This window comes from Odocoileus virginianus, unplaced genomic scaffold, assembly GCF_023699985.2.
Source record: "Odocoileus virginianus isolate 20LAN1187 ecotype Illinois unplaced genomic scaffold, Ovbor_1.2 Unplaced_Scaffold_1, whole genome shotgun sequence".
Taxonomy (NCBI): domain Eukaryota; kingdom Metazoa; phylum Chordata; class Mammalia; order Artiodactyla; family Cervidae; genus Odocoileus; species Odocoileus virginianus.
In genome coordinates, this window is record NW_027224263.1 from 543985 (window position 1) to 567357 (window position 23373).

At 39.7% G+C, this 23373-nt stretch overlaps 1 protein-coding gene and 1 pseudogene across 3 annotated transcripts in view; both read right to left on the bottom strand.

Annotated features, from left to right (window-relative positions):
* RBM41 (RNA binding motif protein 41) overlaps window positions 1-23373 on the bottom strand; it is a 78114-nt gene that overhangs the window by 46307 nt on the left and 8434 nt on the right. The gene's annotated exons all lie outside the window — the stretch shown is intronic.
* Window positions 8917-10470, bottom strand: LOC110127486 (SH2 domain-containing adapter protein B pseudogene; annotated as a pseudogene).

The window sequence follows — 23373 nt, forward strand, 5'->3', positions numbered from 1 at the left end:
GAAATAGTGAAGGACAGGGAAGCCTGGCGTGCTGCAGCCCATGGGGTCACAAAGAGTTGAACACAATTTAACGACTAAACAACAACAAAGCTGCTTAAAAAAATCAAGAAAAAACTAATCGGTTTCACAAAATGTTATAAGAAACAGAATAAAGAAAATATACTGAAAAATTAAAGAAAAATTAAATGAATGAAAAGATATATTTACATTCCAAGATTTGAAGATACATATTATCAATATATGAATTGTCCTTAACTGATTTCTTTGATGGAAACTCAATCAAAATCACATCAGAGAGAGTATATGTTTGTGTGTGAATGTGTGCATGTGTGCACGTGCGCGCATGTGTGTGTGTAACTTGATGAGCTGATTCTAACATTTCCATGGAAAAGCAAAGTGCCAAAAGTAGATAAAACTCTTTTGAAGAAGAACAAGGTGGAAGAAATTGTCCTTCCGCTGTACAAGGTATCAAGACATAAAAAAGCTAAACTTATGATACTGATTCTGTAATAGTTAAAAAGATCAAAGGAACCCAGAAGAACACCCAAGCATATATGAATACCTGATATATGACAGAGCTAGAAATACTATAACAGTGCAGGGACAATATTTTCAATATATGGTGTTGGGATAGAGGGTTATCTATATAAAAAAAAGAAACTGGAATCCTTATTTCATATTATACATATAAATCAACCAATTTAATGACTTAAATGTGAAAGGAAAATATCATAAAGCTTTTAGAATAAAGGACAGTATCTTCCTGAGTTTATGTAGGGAAGGATTTATTAATCAAAACACAAAAGCACTAAGGAGAAATGAAAAATTAATAAATTTTATTACATAAAAATGAAGAACTTTTGATTCATCAAAAGATACCATAAAGGGAGTGAAATGAAAAGCAAAAGAATGGGAATAGATAATTTCAACACATATAAGTTGACAAAGAGTAAGTATCCAAAATGATAAAGAACTTGTACAAATTTATAAGAAGTGCATATAAGATTAGAGATGAAATTTGGAGATGGACTATTCATGACATATAATCACAACACTTTTCTAGCATACTCTTCACTATAGCAGTACTGAAGTAAGTAGTAATCACTGAGATCTGCTATATGTATCCTAGGGCTGTGGGGTTGAACTATTGTTGTGATACATGCTTAGTGACCTCTGAAACAAGAATGCATCTGAATATTTAGTGAGTTTGGGATCAACATGTACACATCACTTTACTTACTTATTTTTAAACTTTTTATTTTGTATTGGAGTATAGCCAATTAACATTGTTGTGATAGTTTCAGGTAGACAGCAAAGAGACTCAGTCATACTACATGTACCATTCTCCCCTAAACTCCCTTCCTATCCAGTCAGCCATATAACATTGAGCAGAGTTCCCTGTGCTGCACAGTAGATCCTCACTAGTTATACGCATTGCTATATTTAAAATGAATAACCAACAAGGTCCTATTGTATAGCACAGGGAACTCTGTTCAATGTTATGTGGCAGCCTGGATGGGAGGGGAGTTTGGGGGAGAATGGATACATGTATATGTATGGCTGAGTCCCTTTGCTGTCCACCTGAAACTATCACAACATTGTTAATCAGCTATACTTCAATATAAAATTTTAAAATGTTTTTAAAAAAGAAAAGAGATTGCATCTGGACAGATACAAACAGATGGAAACATATTCATGCAGGAAAAAGACATTTCTACATTTCCTAAATGGGCAAAAGAACTAAAGAGCCATTTCACAAAGGAGGCGATCTGAATGGTCAATAAATGTCTGAGAAGGTTTCTGACCTCATTTGATATCAAGAAAATAAAATTAAAATCACATTGAAACAAACAACATAGACCTAGACTCCTGAAAAATATCAATGTCCTGAAAACCAGACAGATAGACAGAAAGTCACTTGCATGCACATACACATACAGTCAGGGAAACTGTCCTTAAGCAAACTAAATGCAATATGTGATCCCTGATTGCATCCTGGGTTTAAAATTGAGAGATCTAATTATAAACTTTTAGATAATATTATTTTAACAGTGTTAAATATCTTAAGAGTGACCATAATACTGTGATAATACAGGAGGATGTGTTCTTAGGAGATACACAATGAAGTATTTAGGAGTAAAACTTAATGTCTCCTATTTTCAAATAGTTAAGCAATAAACAAACCACACATACACGTATACACCATTCTCATGCAAATGAACAGAGACATAAAGCAAATGTGGCAAAATGCCAACAGCTGTTAAATGTAGGTGAAGGGTATAGATGTACTATTCTTTCGATTTTTCTCCACGTTTAAAATTTTAAAAATAGAAAGCATGGAAATAACATTTTATTAAAGATTAAGAAAATAAAAGGTAATATAAATGAATGCTAAGTGTTCAGAAAGGGGAAAAAGAATACAATAAAATACAAGCAAATACCTATTAGATTAGAGTCTGACAATACCTAGCATGGACAAAGATATGGAGCAACCTGAACCTTCACACATGATTGGTGGAATTTTAACTTGGGACAATTCCTTCATAAAAGAGTTAACATCTATTAAAGCTGAAGATGTGTAAACTTTTCATGCCTTAACTCCACTGTTAGACCCCCAGAAACTCCTGCACATGTGTCCCAGGATACATATACAAGAATGATCACAGTAGCAGCACGGATACTTATACCACCACAAATGGAAACATCCACATGTCCAGAACCTCAGAATGTAATCTTATTTGGAAATAGGGTATTTGCATATATAATTAGGTAAGATGAGGTCATAGTGGATTAGAGTGGGCCCTAAATTCAATGACTTATGTCCTTTAAGAAGACCATGTGAAGACACAGACACACAAGGAGAGTGTCATATGATGATAGGAGCAGAGACTAGTGAAACATCTAGAAGCCAAGGATTGTCAGCAACCACTAGAAGCTAGGAGAGAAGTGTTGAGCAGATTCATTCTCACAGCCTCCAGAAGAAACCAACCTTGCCAACTTTGATTTGAACTAGCCTCCAGAACTGTGAAAGAATAAATTTCTGTCGTTTTAAGCCATCCAGTTTGTGGTATTTTGTTAAAGCGGTCCTGGGAAACTAACACCTAAAATTGTAGAAGTGATTTTGGAATTGGGTAATGGGTAGATGTTGGAAGAATTTTAGAGGTGCTTGATAGTAAAAGATCGGTTACCTTGAAGGGACCATTGGTAGAAATATGAATGCTAATAACAGTTCTGGTGAGTGCCCAGAAGGAAGTAAAGAGGACAGTAAAGAAAACTTCTATCAACTTCTATCATCTTAGAGAACACCTATATCATCATGAAAAAATTTTGGTAGAGATATGAACATTAAAAGTATGCTGGTGAAGCCTTTGAAGGAAATGATGAGCATGCTATTGAACACTGAAAGAAAGGTGATCTTTGTTATCAAGTGGCAGAAACTGGGCTGAATTGAGTTCTCCTGTTGGGTAGAAAGTTTAACATAAATGTGAAATTGCATGTTTCAGTTCAGTTCAGTTCAGTCGCTCAGTCGTGTCCAACTCTTTGCATCCCCATGAACTGCAGCACGCCAGGCCTCCCTGGCCATCACCAACTCCTGGAGTCCACCCAAACCATGTCCACTGTGTCCGTGATGCCATCCAACCATCTTATCCTCTGTTGTCCCCTTCTCCTCCTGCCCTCAATCTTTCCCAGCATCAGGGTCTTTTCAAATGAGTCAGTTCTTCACATCAGGTGGCCAAAGTGTTGGAGTTTCAGCTTCAACATCAGTCCTTCCAATGAACACCCAGGACTGATCTCCTTTAGGATGGACTGGTTGGATCTCCTTGCAGTCCAAGGGACTCTCAAGAGTCTTCTCCAACATCACAGTTCAAAAGCATCAATTCTTCGGCGCTCAGCTTTCTTTATAGTCCAACTCTCACATCCATTCATGACTACTGGAAAAAACTATAGCCTTGACTAGACGGACCTCTGTGGACAAAGAAATGTCTCTGCTTTTTAATATGCTGCCTAGGTTGGTCATAACTTTCCTTCCAAGGAGTAAGCGTCTTTTAATTTCATGGTTGCAATCACCATGATTTTGGAGCCCCCAAAAATAAAGTCAGCCACTGCTCCCCCATTTATTTGCCATGAAGTAATGGAACCGGATGCCATGATCTTAGTTTTCTGAATGTTGAGCTTTAAGCCAACTTTTTCACTCTCCTCTTTCACTTTCATTAAGAGGCTCTTTAGTTCTTCTTCACTTTCTTCCATAAGGTGGTGTCATCTGCATATCTGAGGTTATTGATATTTCTCCTGGCAATCTTGATTCCAGCTTGTGCTTCCTCAAGCCTGCATTTCTCATGATGTACTCTGCATATAAGTTAAATAAGCAGGGTGACAGTATACAGCCTTGACGTACTCCTTTTCCTATTTGGAACTAGTCTGTTGTTCCATGTCCAGTTTTAACTGTTGCTTCTTGACCTGCATACAGGTTTCTCAAGAGGCAGGTCAGGTGGTCTGGTATTCCCATCTCCTTCAGAATTTTCCACAGTTTATTGTGATCCACACAGTCAAAGGCTTTGGCATAGTCAATAAAGCAGAAATAGATGTTTTTCTGGAACTCTCTTGCTTTTTCAATGATCCAGCAAATGTTGGCAATTTGATCTCTGGTTCCTCTGCCTTTTCTAAAACCAGCTTGAACATCTGGAAGTTCATGGTTCACATATTGTCTGGCTTGGAGAATTTTGAGCATTACTTTACTAGCATGTGAGATGAGTGCAATTGTGTGGTAGTTTGAGCATTCTTTGGCATTGCCTTTCTTTGGGCTTGGAATGAAAACTGACCTTTTCCAGTCCTGTGGCCACTGCTGAGTTTTCCAAATTTGCTGGCATATTGCATGCAGCATGTTCACAGCATCATCTTTCAGGATTTGAAATAGCTCAACTGGAATTCCATCACCTCTACTAGTTTTGTTCGTAGTAATGCTTCCTAAGGCCCACTTGACTTCACATTCCAGGATGTCTGGCTCTAGGTGAGTGATCACACCATCGTGATTATCTGGGTTGCAAAGATCTTTTTTGTATAGTTCTTCTGTGTATTCTTGCCACCTCTTCTTAATATATTCTGCTTCTGTTAGGTCCATACCATTTCTGTCCTTTATTGTGCCTATATTTGCATGAAATGTTCCCTTGGTATCTCTTATTTTCTTGAAGAGATCTCTAGTCTTTCCCATTCTATTGTTTTCCTCTATTTCCTTGCATTGATCACTGAGGAAGGCTTTCTTATCACTCCTTGTTATTCTTTGGAACCCTGCATTCAAATGGGTATATCTTTCCTTTTCTCCTTTGCTTTTCGCTTCTCTTCTTTTCACAGCTATTTGTAAGGCCTCCTCAGACAGCCATTTTGCTTTTCTGCATTTCTTTTTCTTGGGGATGGTCTTGATTCCTGTCTCCTGTACAATGTCACAAACCTCCGTCCATAGTTCATCAGGCACTCTGTCTATCAGATCTAGTCCCTTAAATCTATTTCTCACTTCCACTGTATAGTCATAAGGGATTTGATTTAGGTCATACCTGAATGGTCTAGTGGTTTCCCCCACTTTCTTCAATTTAAGTCTGAATTTGGCAATAAGGAGTTCATGATCTGAGCCACAGTCAGCTCCAGGTCTTGTTTTTGCTGACTATATAGAGCTTCTCCATCTTTGGCTGCAAAGAATATAATCAATTTGATTTCAGTATTGACCATCTGGTGATGTCCATGTGTAGAGTCTTCTCTTGTGTTGTTGGAAGAGGGTATTTGCTATGACCAGTGCATTCTCTTGGCAAAACTCTATTAAACTTTGCCCTGCTTCATTCTGTACTCCAAGGCCAAATTTGCCTGTTACTCCAGGTGTTTCTTGACTTCCTACTTTTGCATTCCAGTCCCCTATAAGTGAAAAAAGGACATCTTTTTTGGGTGTTAGTTCTAGAAGGTCTTGTAGGTCTTCATAGAACCATTCAACTTCAGCTTCTTCAGCATTACTGGTCGGGGCATAGACTTGGATTACTGTGATATTGAATGGTTTGCCTTGGAAATGAACAGAGATCATTCTGTAGTTTTTGAGACTGCATACAAGTACTGCACTTCCAACTCTTTTTGTTGACTATGATGGCCACTCCATTTCTTCTAAGGGATTCCTGCCCACCGTAGTAGATATAATGGTCATCTGAGTTAAATTCACCCATTTCAGGCCATCTTAGTTTGCTGATTCCTAGAATGTCGACATTCACTCTTGCCATCTCCTTTTGACCACTTCCAATTTGCCTTGATTCATGGACCTAACATTCCAGGTTCCTATGCAATATTCCTCTTTACAGCATCGAACCTTGCTTCTATCACCAGTCCCATCCACCTCTGGGTGTTGTTTTGCTTTGGCTCCATCCCTTCATTCTTTCTGGAGTTATTTCTCCACTGATCTCCAGTAGCATATTGGGCACCTACCGACCTGGGGAGTTCCTCTTTCAGTGTCCTATCTTTTTGTCTTTTCATACTGTTCATGGAGTTCTCAAGGCAAGAATACTGAAGTAGTTTGCCATTCCCTTCTCCAGTGGACCACATTCTGTCAGACCTCTCCACCATGACCCCTCTGTCTTGGGTGGCCCCACACGGCATGGCTTAGTTTCATTGAGTTAGACAAGACTGTGGTCCATGTGATCAGACTGGCTAGTTGTCTGTGATTGTGGTTTCAGTCTGTCTGCCCTCTGATGCCCTCTCTCAGTGCCTACCATCTTACTTGGGTTTCTCTCACCTTGGACGTGGGGTATCTCTTCTATATTTAGCTGAAGAGATTTCCAAGCAAAGTGCGAAAGATGCAGCCTGGTTTCTCACTGATACTTATAAAATGAAAGAGGAGTGAGTTAAATCGAGTAAGTATCTGTTTAGAAAGAAATTCAGAACTTGATGATCTGGAGAATTCTGAGCCAATCTAGATAGCCCTAGAAAAAGGGACAATGGTATGTGGCTAGACAAACTTTAGACAAAGTTTCACTGAAGAGATTACGTATGTGACTCATGGATCCAGTCAACCTTATCATCAGAAGCCAGGAACAGACAAGGGGTTATCCAGAAAGGATCTGTCAAGAATCCTCATATCTAATGGTGTGGCTCTCTTGACATACACAAGAAACCAAGAAGGTTTATAAGGATTTTATACCAGCAGAAACAGTGCCAGCCTGATGTAAAAGTGACAGAGACAAGCTAAAATGAAGGGAGGTAAAATGAAGCCACAAAAGCCAGAGAGGGTGGGGCTGCAGCTGCCCTGGTAGGCTAAGATGATGGAGCTGTCCCAGAGTACCCAGAGAGCAAGGCTACCCCTGGCGACCACAGGATAGAGCACTGAACCCAAAACATTACTCTTAGGCCTTGAAATCTAATGGAATTTGCCCTGCTGGGCTGCTAACTTGCTTTAGAACAGTAACCCCTTTATTCTTTCCTTTCTGCCCTTTCAGAATGGGAATGCCTATCCTATGCCTGTCTCACCATTGCCTAGTTTCATAGGTCTCTGGACAGAAGGGAATTTTGCCATGGAACATACTCAGAGTCCACCAACACCTGATTTAGATGAATTAGATAACAAGATTTCAGACTTTTTGAGTTAATATTTAGATGAGATTTGGGACTTAGATTTGATGCTGAAATGGGTTAAGACTTTAGGGGATGTTGTGATGAGGTGAATGTATTTGCATGTAAGACAAATATGAATTCATGGAGGAGGCCAGAGGGCTGATTATACTGGGTTGAATAGTGAACCCTCAAAATTCATGTCCATTCAGCTCCTCAATATGTGACTTTATTCAGAAATAGGGGGTTGACGGATGTATTTAGTTAACATAAGGTCATACTGGATTAGGATGGATCATAAATCCAAAGACTAGTGTCCTTAATAAGAATGCTGTGTGGACACATGGCTTCCCAGGTGGTTCACATGGGTAAAGAATTCATCTGCCAAGCAGGAGACTCGGGTTCGATCTCTGGGTTGGGGAGATCCCCTGGAGGAGTAAACTGCAACCCACTCCAGTATTCTTTGCTTGGGAAATGCCATGGACAGAGGAATCTGACAGGCTACAGTCCATGGAGTCACAAAGAGTTGGATGTGACTGAGCACTAAGCATGTGCAGACACAGAAACACAGATACACAAGGAGACTGTCACATTATAACAGAGGCAGAGACTACAATGATGCTTTTGCAACACCAAGGAATGCTGGCAATCACCAGAAGCTAGAAGAGATGAAGAAGGATCCTCTTTTAGAACCTTAGGAAAGAGCCTAGCCTTGTCAACACCTTGATTTCAGAGTTCTAGCCACCATGAGAGGATAAATCTCTGTTGTTCTAAGCCACTAGATTTGTTATGGCAGCATTAGAAAACTACAGTGATTTTAGAAAACTCTTCCAAGAAATTTTGTTTCATAGTGAGAAGGCGAAATTATTGATACACATAGTATCAATGAATCTCAAAAACATTATACATTATAACATTGTACTAAGTTAAAAGAATCTTATACAAAGAATATAAGTGAATGGTTACAGTTATCTGAAGTTCTATAAGAGGCAAAACTAACCTCTAATGGAAAAAAATAAAAATGCGTCTGGGAGAGTGGGGTAAGAGTTACTGAGAAGAAGTATGATGAAACTTTCTGGGGGTGATGGTAATCTTTTTTTTTTTTTGGATTTGCAAATATTTTAATTCACAGAAACTCAAGGAGGGGGGTGGAGGTGGGGGTGGGGCTGGGGCGGCGCGCTAGCTGTCCTTCAGTCTCTATCTGGGACTTCTCCAGCCCCCCGCGAGGGGTGACAGCACTCTAAGACATGCAGTGGTGTGCTAGTACCACACACACGACACGAACTGGACAGGCTGGCAGCAACGGCGGGGCCGCCGGCTCCTCCCCGTCCGGGCCCCGGCGGGGCGGGGCGGGGCTTACAGGGTCCGCACAGCCACAGGGTAGAGGAGTGACAGGTGCTCGGCGTCTTTGATGGTGTAACAGTGGATGACCTCTGGGACACTGTCGACCAGGGGGCTGTTCTGACCCAGGACGTATTTCTCTTCTGTTTTGGCCAGTTTCATGTGCATGAAGCCCTGGTTGCTCTTCAGGGAGAGGGAGTAGTCATGTCTGCTGGTCTGGCTGTTCCAGACAAGGTAGCTGCACTCCTTACAGAGGTGCAGCAAGTTCTCAGCGTCGCCCCTGCTGATGGCTCTGTGATACCATATTTGCTTCTCCAGTGGCACAGCGGGATCCACTCTCTCTCCCAGGATCCCACAGAACTCAGGGCTCCCATGTTTGATGGGCTTGAAGCCCCCTCCGGGAGCTCGAAGCTGGCGCCGCCGGTCCCGGGAAGGCGAGGGGGATGACTTCCGCCTCTCACTGACATTAACCTGGGCTGCCAGAGCTGGGATAATGACCCGGTTCCACTCCCACGGCTGATCGTACTCGTCGGCGGGCCTGTCGTCATCCTGGGGCAGCTTGCTCTCCCGGAGCCGGGGGCTGACCGTGCTCTCTGAGTCCGAGTCCACGCTTTGGCCCTCGGGTTCATAAGGGGTGTCGTACAACTGGATGCCTTTGTGCTGCGACCGGATGCTTTCCTGCCTCTGGAACTCAGTCATGATCCTCTGGGCCTCATAGGGCTCCATGTAGCCTGCGCTCTCTCCCTTTCCTGCTTTGCTTTTGAGATCATTCTTGGCATCAAAGGGATCCGAGTAGTCATCAGCGATGGTCACCTTGTCCTTCTTGCCAGCACCGCTCTCCTCCGCGGCCGAGGCGCCACACTTGTTGAGTAGTTTCTTGCCGCCGCAGGCCGTCGGGCTCCAGGTACGGCCGCCAGAGCAGGCGGCCCCTGGGGGGTCCCCGGCACAGCCCGCGGCGCTCTCCACCTTAATGAGGCGATGCTTCGGGGAGATGTAGCGCACTTCGGCCGGGGTGGCAGGCCGCCGCTCGCTGCTGCTGCGGTAGAGGTGCGGGGAGCCAGAGGACGAGGACGAGGACGCGGCGGCGCCCGCGCCGGAGGAGGCACAGCAGCAGCCCGCGGCGCCCGACGCGGACGAGGCGGAAAAGGCGCACTGGCTCCCACCTGGTTCCCCGCTGCCGCAGTAGTCCAGGTGGCACATGGCACACAATTTGCGCAGCGACGAGCCAGGCCCATTGTAGGGGTCCTCAAAGTCACGCTCCTTCTGTGCGCGGTAGGCGCGGATGAGGTCGCTCGTGCTGCCGCTGTCGTCGGGCAGCGATCCCGACGAGGCCGAGAAGCAGGCAGCAGCGGCTTTACCGCAGGACGCGGAGGCAGCCGCGGGAGCCTGTGGCACAGCCTCGGGGGCTGCAAGGGCCGCTCGCCTCGGCACTGCTGCTCGCGGTAGTCGGGCCGCGGCGGTTGCGGGGGACTCTTGGTCTTGCTGTTGCCCAAGCTGAAGTACTTGTTCAGCCACTTGGCCATGGCGAGAGGCCGCCTAGGGCCGCGGCGCGGGAGCCGGGTCTGCCTCCACGGCCATTCGTGGGGCAGCGATGCCGCCCCGGCCCCGGCCCCGGCCCCGGCCCCGGCCCCGGCCCCGGCGAGGGGTGTCCCGATGGTAACCTTTTATGTGTTAGGCCACACAGATGCAGGTATGTTGAACATGGTCGGTCCAATGATTGTGTGATAACACATCGGTACCTTGAAATTGGCCATTGTAGGAATATGTATATCATGAACTGGCAAATGATACAGATAAGAATCTTTTTCTCTGGAGAGCTGGCTGCTAAATATTTGCCAACACATCACTACAAAGATGTATACACAAGTCAAAAGTCAGCAAATGAATACTTAAGTTTTGTGCATTTCATTGCACGGAAATTTTACATCAAAAGAAAATATATTTTTAGCTAACAATATATATATTGACATATTTAGGGGTACATGTGTTTACACTGGTGATCCATTTAAATAAATAAAGTAAGATGGTTTAAAAAAAAGTAAGATGGTTTAATAGATGGATAGAGGGATAGACAGATGTGATAAATCAGTAAATTATTAATGATATAATCTAGCCAGCCATCACTGGTTTTTTGTGATAAAATTCTTTCAACCTTTCTGTGGGTTTAAAATTTTTCATTAAATACTGGAAAAATATTTTCCCATTTGGATATTAAAAATATTAACATATGTACTTTAACTCTATCTTTTTTGGGCTTCAATTTTTATATTTCATTGTTTAAACCAATTGCTACTTGTTATGGTATACAGTGAAGGGAGGGAATCTAAACATATTATTTGCTCAAGTAGTGAAACAACTGAAGGGCATTTTTTAAATCACTTTTTAAAAGATAGTTCACAGTAGGAGTATGTACACCATGGACACTGGCAAATGGTACAAATCATGTGAAATTCTTGAAAGGAAAGAAGTAATATTGTGGATAGCTGACTGAGGTCCCTGGGGAGATAAGAGGGAGAGGATCTAGCACAAAAGAATAAATATTAACCTTTGGCAGGAAGGATGTCCCCAGCACTGATTTGAAATGGAAGAAAATGATAGCTAGGATACAGAAATTAGCAGAGTCAGGCAGAAAGTAGATGAAGGTTATTACTGATGGCATTGTTTCCTTTGAAATAGGAAAGAAGACTACCTGCTAAAAATAATGAATAGCAGTAGGATAGGAAATAGTAATGAAGATCTAAAATAGCATTTTTAAGGAATGAAACAAAGAGCTGACCAGAGACTAGGAGACATTGCCAAACAAGAAAGAAGGCTCTAGATGATACCAAAGATGAGGAATTTGTAGAGGCACTAATCAACACAGTTATACTATTTTTCTTTAGTAGTGCTCAAAATCCATCATGCAGCAATAAAGAAAGTAATCAGTTGGATTGATTCAGGGTTGAGGATTTGCTGGGTGGGTATGATGCACAAAAAAAAGAAGCAAGGAAAATGACTCAGTGGCAATAACTTGGGTAAATAATGGATGATGGAGTCTAAGCGAGATGTGGAAGGAAGAGGCAACAGGAAGGGGATGACAGATTGGGAGAAGAAAAAAAGATCAAGGAGCTGGAGATTTTAACTGGGTTGAAAGAATGGTAAAATGATTGTTAAGAGAGTTGTGAGAGCCAGAAGGATAAGAGAAAGGTTATGGAGCAGTATGGAGCTTAAGATTTCAGAAGAAGTATATTTCTAGGGAGACGATATGTTGTTTTCCCACTGATTTAAGGTTAGAAAATGGGATGTTTATTACTTAAACATAAATACACACAGTGTTATCTCAAGATACAGTAAAATCACACTTAAAAAAAATCTTTTAAAATCATGTATACAAATGCCATGATCAAGAGCACAGACTTTCATATTAAGAACAGACCTAGATTTAAGTTCTAGCCTGGTTATTTAATAACTGACCTTGAGAAATTCATTCTTTCAGAAGTTCTATTTCATTATCTGTAATATAGATACTATCTTATAGGGCTACTGTAAGGTTTAAATGAGTTAATGTGCAAAATGCTAAGCACAAGGACTAGCACAAATAAGCCCTCAAAATTATTAGCCATTAGGAATTCTCTCTCCAGGTAAGATTAAGTAAGCGTACTTCACCTTGCCTCTCCCACTGAATATAGCTAGAAAACTAGAGAGACTACACAGAGTACATGACAACAGTGAAAACTACAAAGCAAAATTTGGAATAGGTAAGAAATTTAGAATTTGAAATAACAAAGAACTCATGCCCAGACACAGCATAATCATAATCAAACTGCTGAAAAGTAAACAGGGTAAAGAAAGTAGAGGAATAAGGACAAAAAGTTTAAAACCCATAAATTTATGGTTAATTGATTTTCTTTAAAAAGTACCAAGACAGTTTAATTTGGAAAGGATCATCTTTTCAATGAAAAGTGGCAGGACTATTGGACATACATATGCAAAGAGATTAATGTAACCCTAACCTTACACCAGGCTTCCCAGGTGACTCAGTGATAAAGAATCTGCCTGCAACGCAGGAGACGTGGGTTCGATCCCTGGGTTGGGAAGATCCCCTGGAGAAAGAAACAGCAACCCACTCTAGTATTCTTGCCTGAGAAATCCCATGCACAGAGGAGCCTGGCGGGCTACAGTCCATGGGGTCGCAAAGAGTAGGACACAACTGAGCATGTACACACACACACACACACACACACAACCTTATACCCTATGTGTAATTCAGAAATTAATTAAAAGTGGTTCATAGACCTAAATGTATGAGCTAAAACTATATATCTTCTAGAAGGACACATATGAAGAAAATCTTTATGATCCTGGGTTAGAAAGAAATCTTAGTTACAAGATCAAAAGCAGAAGTCATAAAAAAAATTAGATTTCATCAAAATCACAAACTCTTAAGCTTCAGAAAATGCTGTTTAAAAAGGTGGTGTCAGTGAAAATGGCAGAGTTAAGAATCTCTTAAAAGAGAACACTGATAGAAACTGTCAAAATCAACTTGTTTTCAGAACTCTGAAAATTAATCAAAGGCTTGTAGTAATCTGGGAAACATCTATTGAAGAAAAATAGCAGAATATCAGTAAGAATGATAAGTTTTATGGCATTTTAACTTGCCTTTTCCTCATCCTTTTTCCCCAGGTCTGTCAGTCAGTCAGTCAGTTCAGTCGCTCAGTCATGTCCGACTCTTTGCGACCCCATGAATTGCAGCATGCCAGGCCTCCCTGTCCATCACCAACTCCTGGAGTTTACTCAAACTCATGCCCATCGAGTCGGTGATGCCATCCAGCCATCTCATCCTCTGTTGTCCCCTTCTCCTCCTGCCCCCAATCCCTCCCAGCATCACAGTCTTTTCTGAGGTGGCCAAAGTATTGGAGTTTCAGCTTCAGCATCAGTCTGTCCAATGAACACCCAGGACTGATCTCCTTTAGGATGGACTGGTTGGATCTCCTTGCAGTCCAAGGGACTCTCAAGAGTCTTCTCCAACACCATAGTTCAAAAGCATCAATTTTTCAGCACTCAGCTTTCTTCACAGTCCAACTCTCACATCCATACATGACCACTGGAAAAACCATAGCCTTGACCAGATGGACCTTTGTTGGCAAAGTAATGTCTCTGCTTTTTAATATGCTATCTAGGTTGGTCATAACTTTCCTTCCAAGGAGTAAGTGTCTTTTAATTTCATGGCTGCAATCACCATCTGCAGTGATTTTGGAGCCCAAAAAAAATAAAGTCAGCCACTGTTTCCACTGTCTCCCCATCTATTTCCCATGAGGTGATGGGACCAGATGCCATGATCTTAGTTTTCTGAATGTTAACCTTTAAGCCAACTTTTTCACTCTCCTCTTTCACTTTCATCAAGAGGTTTTTCAGTTCCTCTTCACTCTCTGCCATAAGGGTGGTGTCATCTGCATATCTGAGGTTACTGGTATTTCTCCCAGCAATCTTGATTCCACCTTGTGCTTCTTCCAGACCAGTGTTTCTCATGATGTACTCTGCATACAAGTTAAATAAGCATGGTGACGATATACAGCCTTGATGTACTCCTTTTCCTATTTGGAACCAGTCTGTTGTTCCATGTCCAGTTCTAACTGTTGCTTCCTGACCTGCATACAGGTTTCTCAAGAGGCAGGTCAGGTGGTCTAGTATTCCCATCTCCTTCAGAATTTTCCACAGTTTATTGTGATCCACACAGTCAAAGGCTTTGGCATAGTCAATAAAGCAGAAATAGATGTTTTTCTGGAACTCTCTTGCTTTTTCAATGATCCAGCAGATATTGGCAATTTGATCTCTGGTTCCTCTGCCTTTTCTAAAACCAGCTTGAACATCTGGAAGTTCACAGTTCACGTATTGCTGAAGCCTGGCTTGGAGAATTTTGAGCATTACTTTACTAGCGTGTGAGATGAGTGCAATTGTGCAGTAGTTTGAGCATTCTTTGGCATTGCCTTTCTTAGGGATTGGAATGAAAACTGATCTTTTTCCAGTCCTGTGGCCACTGCTGAGTTTTCCAAATTTGCTGGCATATTGAGTGCAGCACTTTCACAGCATCATCTTTCAGGATTTGAAACAGCTCAACTGGAATTCCATCACATCCACTAGCTTTGTTCGTAGTGATGCTTCCTAAGGCCCACTTGACTTCACATTCCAGGATGTCTGGCTCTAGGTGAGTGATCACACCATTGTGATTATCTGCATTGTGAAGATCTTTTTTGTACAGTTCTTCTGTGTATTCTTGCCACCTCTTCTTAATATCTTCTGCTTTTGTTAGGTCCATACCATTTCTGTCCTTTATCGAACCCATCTTTGCCTGAAATGTTCCCAGGTCTGTTGTAACCTTGAAAACCAACAACCCCATGTTACAGAGAAAACCACTAAAGAAGGAAAACAGAGTTGGAGTTCCTTCAAAGCCCCATTCCCAGAGAACTGTCATTACTTGATCTATCTAGTAAATCTCACAAGCAATGTTCTCTTTATCTGACCTGGCTCAAAGTTCATTCAGTGCTAACAGCCTGAGAACTCCTGTCAAAAACAATCGGAGGCACTTGTTGAATTTTGTGGCTATCTGAGGTGGTGGAGTTGAGACAAACAATAGGTTACCAACATGCTTAGAAGGCAATCCTAGGGAATAAAATGTCGTTAGGGGCCCTGACATATTTTGAAGAATCTAAAAGGCCATGCACATGCACAGAGCTGTCCACATGGCCAGAGCTTTGTGTGTGCTCAGGAAAGACCTGAAAAATCCCTGAGCTCTCACCACTGACAATATTAGTCTAATATTGAGTTTCTGCACAGGCAGGGAGTGAAGGCTACAATGGAGTTAACTGCCTGGTTGACTGTTGATGATGTCCTTGGCTTGTACACAAAGTCCTTCAGAACTGGGATATCCCTCAGTACTGGGAAAAATACTAGTTCTAGAAATAATTAAAACACTGTGTTAAGTTAAAGAAGGCCATATAGTATATGATATGATTATATTATGTGATTCCATTTATAGGAAATGTCTGGAATAGGCAAATCCATATGGATAGGTAGTAAATTAGTGGCTCCCTGGGCTGGGAGTAAAAACAGTAACTGAGAACAATCTCTGGGGTGATGAAAATGTTCTAAAATTCACTTGTAGTGACGGTTGAACAATTCTGTAAATTTACTATGAACCACTCAATTGTACATTTAAAATGAGTTTTATGGTATGTAAAAGACAACTCAATAAAGAAGTGAAAAAAAAGGATCCAATTACCTTCTATAAGAAACTTGCTTTTTTTCAAAATATGAAACTCACTTTCAAATATAATATAAATAAGATAAAAGTAAAATGGAAAGTAATTCTGGAATGTTTGAGTAAAGACCTCTGAAAGTCTGCTGCTCCATAAAAGCAAAAAGAACACTGGGAAAAGTTGTCAAAATAAAACTTTTGATAAGTCTGGAAATTAAGTAAAGGCTTATAACAATACGAGGAACAGTATTCAAGAAAAACAGCTGAGTTGCAATAAGTATAGTAAGATTTGTTGCATTTTAACTTTCCATAATCCCATTTCCCTCTCTCCAGTTTTTCAGCAGCTACTATGATAGTTGTGAAAAGCATCAGCCTAACTTAAATTGAAGAAAGCAGAGCAGTTCCAGAGCTTCCATCCTCAGAGAAAGGTCACTATTTGACTTTCTTCTATTTCTGCTTTATTGACTACATCAAAGCCTTTGACTGTGTGGATCACAACAAACTGTGGAAAATTCTTAAAGAGAGGAATACCAGACCACCTTACCTCCCTCCTGAGAAATCTGTATGCAGGTCAAGAAGCAACAGTTAGAACTGGACATGGAACAACGGACTGGTTCCAAATTGGGAAAGGAGTACATCAAGGATATATATTATCACCCTGCTTATTTAACTTATATGCAGGGTACATCATGAGAAATGCCAGGCTAGATGAATCACAAGCTGGAATCAAGATTGCCAGGAGAAATATCAATAACCTCAGATATGCAGATGACACCACCCTTATGGCAGAAAGTGAAGAGGAACTGAAGAGCCTCTTGATGAAAGTGAAAGAGAGTGAAAAAGCTGGCTTGAAACTCAACATTCAAAAAACTAAGATCATGGCATCTGGTCCCATCACTTCATGGCAAATAGATGGGGAAACCATGGAAACAGTGAGAGACTTTATTTTTTGGGCTCCAAAATCACTGCAGATGGTGACTGCAGCCATGAAATTAAGATGCTTACTCCTTGGAAGAAAAACTATGACAAACCTAGACAGCATATTAAAAAGCAGAGACATTACTTTGCCAACAAAGGTTCATCTAGTCAAAGCTATGGTTTTTCCAGTAGTCATGTATGGATGTGAGAGTTAGACTATAAAGAAAGCTGAGCACCAAAGAATTGATGCTTTTGAACTGTGGTGTTGGAGAAGACTCTTGAGAGTCCCTTGGATTGCAAGAAGATCAAACCAGTCAATCCTAAAGGAAATCAGTCCTTCAGTCCTTCATTGGAAGGACTGCTCAAGCTGAAGCTCCAGTACTTTGACCACCTGATGTGAAGAACTGACTCACTGGAAAAGACCCTGATGCTGGGAAAGATTGAAGGCAGGAGGAGAAGGGGACGACAGAGGATGAGATGGTTGGATGGCATCACCGACTTGATGGACATGAATTTGAGCAAGCTCTGGGAGTTGGTGATGGACAGGGAAGCCTGGCGTGCTGCAGTCCATGGGGTCATAAAGAGTTGAACATGACTGAGTGACTGACTTGAACTGAAAAGCTACATTCTGAGGGTTTGTCTTTGACTTGGTTCATACCTAGATCATGTCAAGAGCAATCAATGGAGCTTATTTAACCCTGCAGCTACTTGAGTGGCATTACCAGCTAGAGCTAAGAGGAGGCTGACAAACAAACAAACAAACAAAACTTAAAATGAAACACAGGGAATAAGGATCACACTTACTGATTTCACAATAGATTACAAAGCTACAGCAACTGAAACAATAAGGTAGTGGCTTAAAGACAGATATGTGAACCAGTGGAAAAGAATAGAGAGCCCGGAAATAAACTACACATGTAGAGTCAACTGATCTTTGACAGGGTGCCAGGAATACATAATCAGGAAAGGATAGTCTCTTCAACAAATGCTGCTGGGAAAAGTGTATATCCACATGCAAAAAAGTGAAACTGTACCCTTATCTTATGCCTTTCACAAAGCTCAATTTAAAACAGATTAAAGACTTAAACATAAGACCTGAATTCTAAAATTCTTATTGAAAACACAGGGAGAAAGCCTCTTGACATTAGTGTTGGCAATGTTATTGGCTATAACCTCCAAAACACAGGTAATGAAAGCAAAAATAGAGAAGTGGGACAACATCAAACTAAAAAGCTTTATCATAGCAAAAGAAAGAATAGAGTAAAAAGGAAACTTATAGAATGGGAGAATATACAGTAGACTCTTGAACACCACCAGTTTGAACTGTACAGGTCTACTTAATGCAGTTTTTTTTTGCAGTAAATATATACACTATAGTACTACAAGATCTGTGGTTGATTTAATCTATAGATGTGAAACCATAGATATAGAATGCTAATTATAAAGTTATACATGGATTTTTGACTGCTTGGAGCATCAGCATCCCCAACCCCTATGTTGTTCAAGAGTCATCTGTATTTGCAAACTATATATCTGTTAAGGGGTTAATACCCAAAACATATAGGAAATACCTACAACTCAATGGCATAAAAATAAAACCTGATTTAAAAATAGACCAAATATTTGAATAGACATTTCTCCACAGCAGATATACAAATGGCCAACATTTGTATAGGTATATGAAAAGATGCTCAGCATCACTAATCATCAGGGAAATGCAAATCAAAGTCACAATGAGATGCATGTGTAAGTGTATGCCAAGGAAAGTGAGGGCCTCAGAAGTCACTAATCTCTCACTTCTCACTGATCTTGAGGCTTAGCATAAGCAGGATGTGAAGTCTAAGACAGAGTTGCAAACTGCTTCCCTGAGCACTGAAAGAGTGCACACACACACACACACACACACACACAGCCCCTTGATAAAGGCTTATATACTTTTTGATTCAAGACATTTAAGAAAAACTCTCTCCAATCATTAGTGGCTCACTATGCTAACTGGACAGAGACTTCGGTGACTTTAAATGACAAAGAATTAAAAATTGACAGAATTGGTCCAGGAACATCACTAAACAAACAAATAGCAACCAACAAACCCTGGGTGGGGAGGGGTTGATTGACTTTTCAGAGTTGTCATATAATATTATTTTAAATGTCTAATTTTCAACAATAAAATTATAAGACTGTAAGGGACTGAATATTTGTGCCCCCCATGAATTCATATGTTGAATCCCCACCCTTCAATATGATAGTAATAGGAAGTGGGGATGCTTGAGTACTAATTAGGATTAGATAAGGTCCTAAGAGTGGAGCCCTCATGTATGTGATTAATGCCCTTGTAAGAGTCATCAGAAAAAAAAAGAGTCATCAGAGAGCTTGCTTCCTCTCTCTGCTCTCTACCAGGTGAGGATCCAGTAAGAATTCAGCAGTCTGAAACCCATAAGAGGGTTCTTATTGGAACTAGACCATGCTGGAACCCTAATCCTAGATTTCCAGCCTCTAGAACTGTGAGGAATACATCTCTGTTGTTTACAAGTCACCCAGTTTGGTACTTTGTTATAGCAGCCTGAGATGACAAAGGCATTGAAAAAAAGCAAAACAAAACACTCCCCACCTTAAAACCAAGAAAGTATGATCCATACACAGGAAAAAAGAAACAGTTGATAGAAACTCTCCTGAGGAAGCACATTCGGCTTCTCAGAAAAAAACTTTAAATCGTTATCATACGTTATTCAAACAAAGGAAACCATGCATAAAAGAGCTAAAGAATGTTTCAGAATATCTTACCAAATAGAGAATAAAAATAAAAGTAGAAATTATCATAAAGAATCAAATAGAAATTTTCAAGCAGTATAATAACTGAGATGAAAAATGTACTAGAGGGGCTCAACAGGAGATGTAAATTGACAGAAGAATCAGCAAACCTGAAGATATGTCAACTACATCATCTGAGGAAGCTTACTAAATTTGACGAGCAGAAAGAAAAAAGAATGAAGAAAAAGACAACAGAGCCTTGGGAACCTATGGGAGACAAGAAGCCTACCAACACATGCATAATGGACTCTCAGAAGAAGAAGAAACAAAAAGAATATTTGAAGAGTGAATGGTCAAAAGCTTCCCCAAATTGATGAAAAACACTAATCCATATATCATGGAACTTCAACAGACTCCAAGTAGGATGAATTCGAAAGATACCTATGTGGAGTCTGTCCAAAAAGACACTTAGACAAGTAGTCAAACTGTCAAATGTAGAAGATGAAGAACAGATCTTAAAAGCAGTAAGAAGAGGCTCATCATGGACAAGGGGTTCTGAGATTGACTTCTCAATAGAAATTACAAGGGGCCAAAAGGCAGTTGAGATGATACATTTGATCTGCTAAAAGAAGAAGATTGCCAACCAAAAATTCAATGTCCAGCAAAAAACTATAATGTAAAACTAAAGGAGAAATTAAAACATCCCAAGATAAACAGAGTTCACTACAAGATAATCTGCCCTATAAGAAAAACTATAGGGAGTCTTTTAGACTGAAATAAATAGACACTAAATAGTAACTCAAATTTACCCAAAGAAAGGACACTAGTGAAGTTGACTACATAGGTAAACATTAAAAACAGTATAAACACTTTGATCCCTGTACACTTTTGTTGTTGGTGTTCCATCTGTCTTAAAAGATAAAAGATAACCACATAGAGCAATAATTATAAAACTCTGTTGATAGGCTTAAAATCTAGAAATATGTCATTTGTATGACAATAATAGTACAAAGGAGCAAGGACAGAACAGAGGCAAATAAGAATGAAGTTTTTGAACATTATTAAAATTAAGTTGGCACTAATACAAACAAAATTGTTCAAGCTAAGGTGTTAATTATAATCCCTAGGGCAAATTACTAAAAGAGTAATGAAAATAGTAAAAGAAGCAACAAGCTAATTAAGATGACACACTGTAAAAGCTTATTTAACATGAAGGAATAAATGGAGTAATAGAGGAACAAAAAGATACCAGACATCAAAAATAAATAGCAAAATGGCAGATGTAGAACCTACCTTATCAACAGACTCCACTTAAATGCATTAAATATAAATTAACACTCTACATAATTGGAAGAAGGGATTTTAAAAAAACATGATCTAAATAACTATTTGCTGTCTACAAGAGACACTTTGGTTTTTTAAAAAGTTGAAAGTAAAAGGACAGAAAAAGATACTCGATGCAAAAAAGAAAGTAAAGCAGAGTACAAGAAATTTGAGTCTCCCTTTTTTCCTTGGTAAGTCTAGCTAAAGGACTGTGAATTCTATTGCTCTTTCCATTGAGCCAACTTTTGGTTTTCTTGATTTTCTCTATTTTTTAAATTAATTTTTCATTTATTTTTGCTAATCTTTATTTCTTTCCTTAAGCTAGATTTGGGTTTATTTGCCTTCTTTTTGTAGCTTTTTTCATTAAACTTCAATTTTTTTTAGAGTAGCTGTAGCTACACAGCAAAATTGAGGGGAAGTTACAGAGATTTCCCACCTATTCCCCTGACCCCACACATGTTCAGTCTCCCTCATTACCTCCCACCAGAGTGGGACATTTGTTACGAATGATGAGCCTACACTGACACATCATAATTACTCCAAGTCTATAGTTTACCATTTACTCTTGGTATCATATATCCAATGGGTTTGGACAAATTTTTGTAGTTTCTTGAGATGGAAGTTTTGGTTATAAATTTGAGGTTTTTCCTATTTATTAATACTGGCATTTACAGCTTTAAATAGCCCCTTGAGTACCTCTTCTACTGCATTCCTGAAGTTTTGGTATATTTTGTTTTCATTCATCTCAAAGTATTTTCTAATGTCCCTTGCAACTTCTTTTTGATCCTTGGTTGTTTGGTAGAGTGTTAAATAATTTCCACATATTTTTAAATTTCCTAGATGTCCATCTATTATTGATTTCTAATTTCATTTCAGTGTAAACAGAAGTGGCGAGAGTGGACACCCTTGTCTTATTCTTGGTATTGGAAGAACGATTCCAATCTTTCACCATTAACTATGATGTTAATTATTAAGACAAATATATACCCAATAGATTTCTGACAAAAATGCAAAGGCAAGTAAATGGAGAAAGAATACTCTTTTCAACAATTAGTACTGGATAATCGGATATTCATAAGCAAAAAAGTGTACCTTAACATAAACCTCACACCTTATATAAACATTAAGTCAAAGTGGATCATAGACTTAAATGTAAGATATACAATTATAAAACTGCTAGAAGAAAATAAAGGAATAAATCCTTTTTCATAAAATCTAGTGTTAGTTTTTAGACATAAAAAAGCACAATCCATAAAAGAAAAAAATGAATAAACTGGATTGTATCAAAATTTAAAATATTTGCTCTGAAGCAAAAAATTTGCACACTGAAAACTACAAAATTTTGCTGAAAGACATGAATAAATACAAAGACATTCTGTGTTCATGGATTGAAGATTTAGAATTGTTGTCAGTACCACCCAAAGTGATATACAAATTCAAAGCAATAGTATCAAAATCCCAATGATGTTTTTTGCAGAAATAGAAAAACCTGGGAATTCCCTGGCAGTCCAGTGGTTAAAGACTCAGTGCTTTCACTGCTGTGGGCCTGGATTCGATCCCTGGTAAGGGAACTAAGATCCCACAAACCATGTGGCAAGGCCAGAAAAAAAGGAAATAGAAAAATCTATCCTAAAATTCATATGGAATCTCAAGGAACTCAAACAATGAAAACAATTTTGAAAAAGAAGAGCAAAGTTGGAGGTCTCATATTTCCTGATTTCAAAGTTTACTACAAATCTACAGTAGTTTAAAAAGTGTGGTACTAACATAAAGACAGACATATATACCAATGGAATAGAATGGAGAGTCTGGAAATATACTCTTTCATTTACACTCAAATGATTTTCAGAGAGTGTGCCAAGATCATTCAATGAGGAAAGGTAGTCATTTCAACAAGTAGTACCGGAAAAGCTGGATATCAAACATGCAAAAAATGAAGTTGGACCCCTTATATATGAAGTTAACTCAAAATGGATCAAAGACCTAAACATAAGAGCCAAATCTATAAAACTTTTTGAAGATAACATAGGAAAAACGGTTTATGACATTAGACTTGGCAAGATTTACTGGATATAACAACAAAAGCACAGGGAACAAAAAATAGACAAACTTGACTTTATCAAAAATAAAAACTTTTGTGCATCAAAGGATACCAAAACAGTAAAAAGATAACCCACAAATAGGAGAAAATATTTGCAAATCATGTATCTGATCAGGGATTAATATCCAGA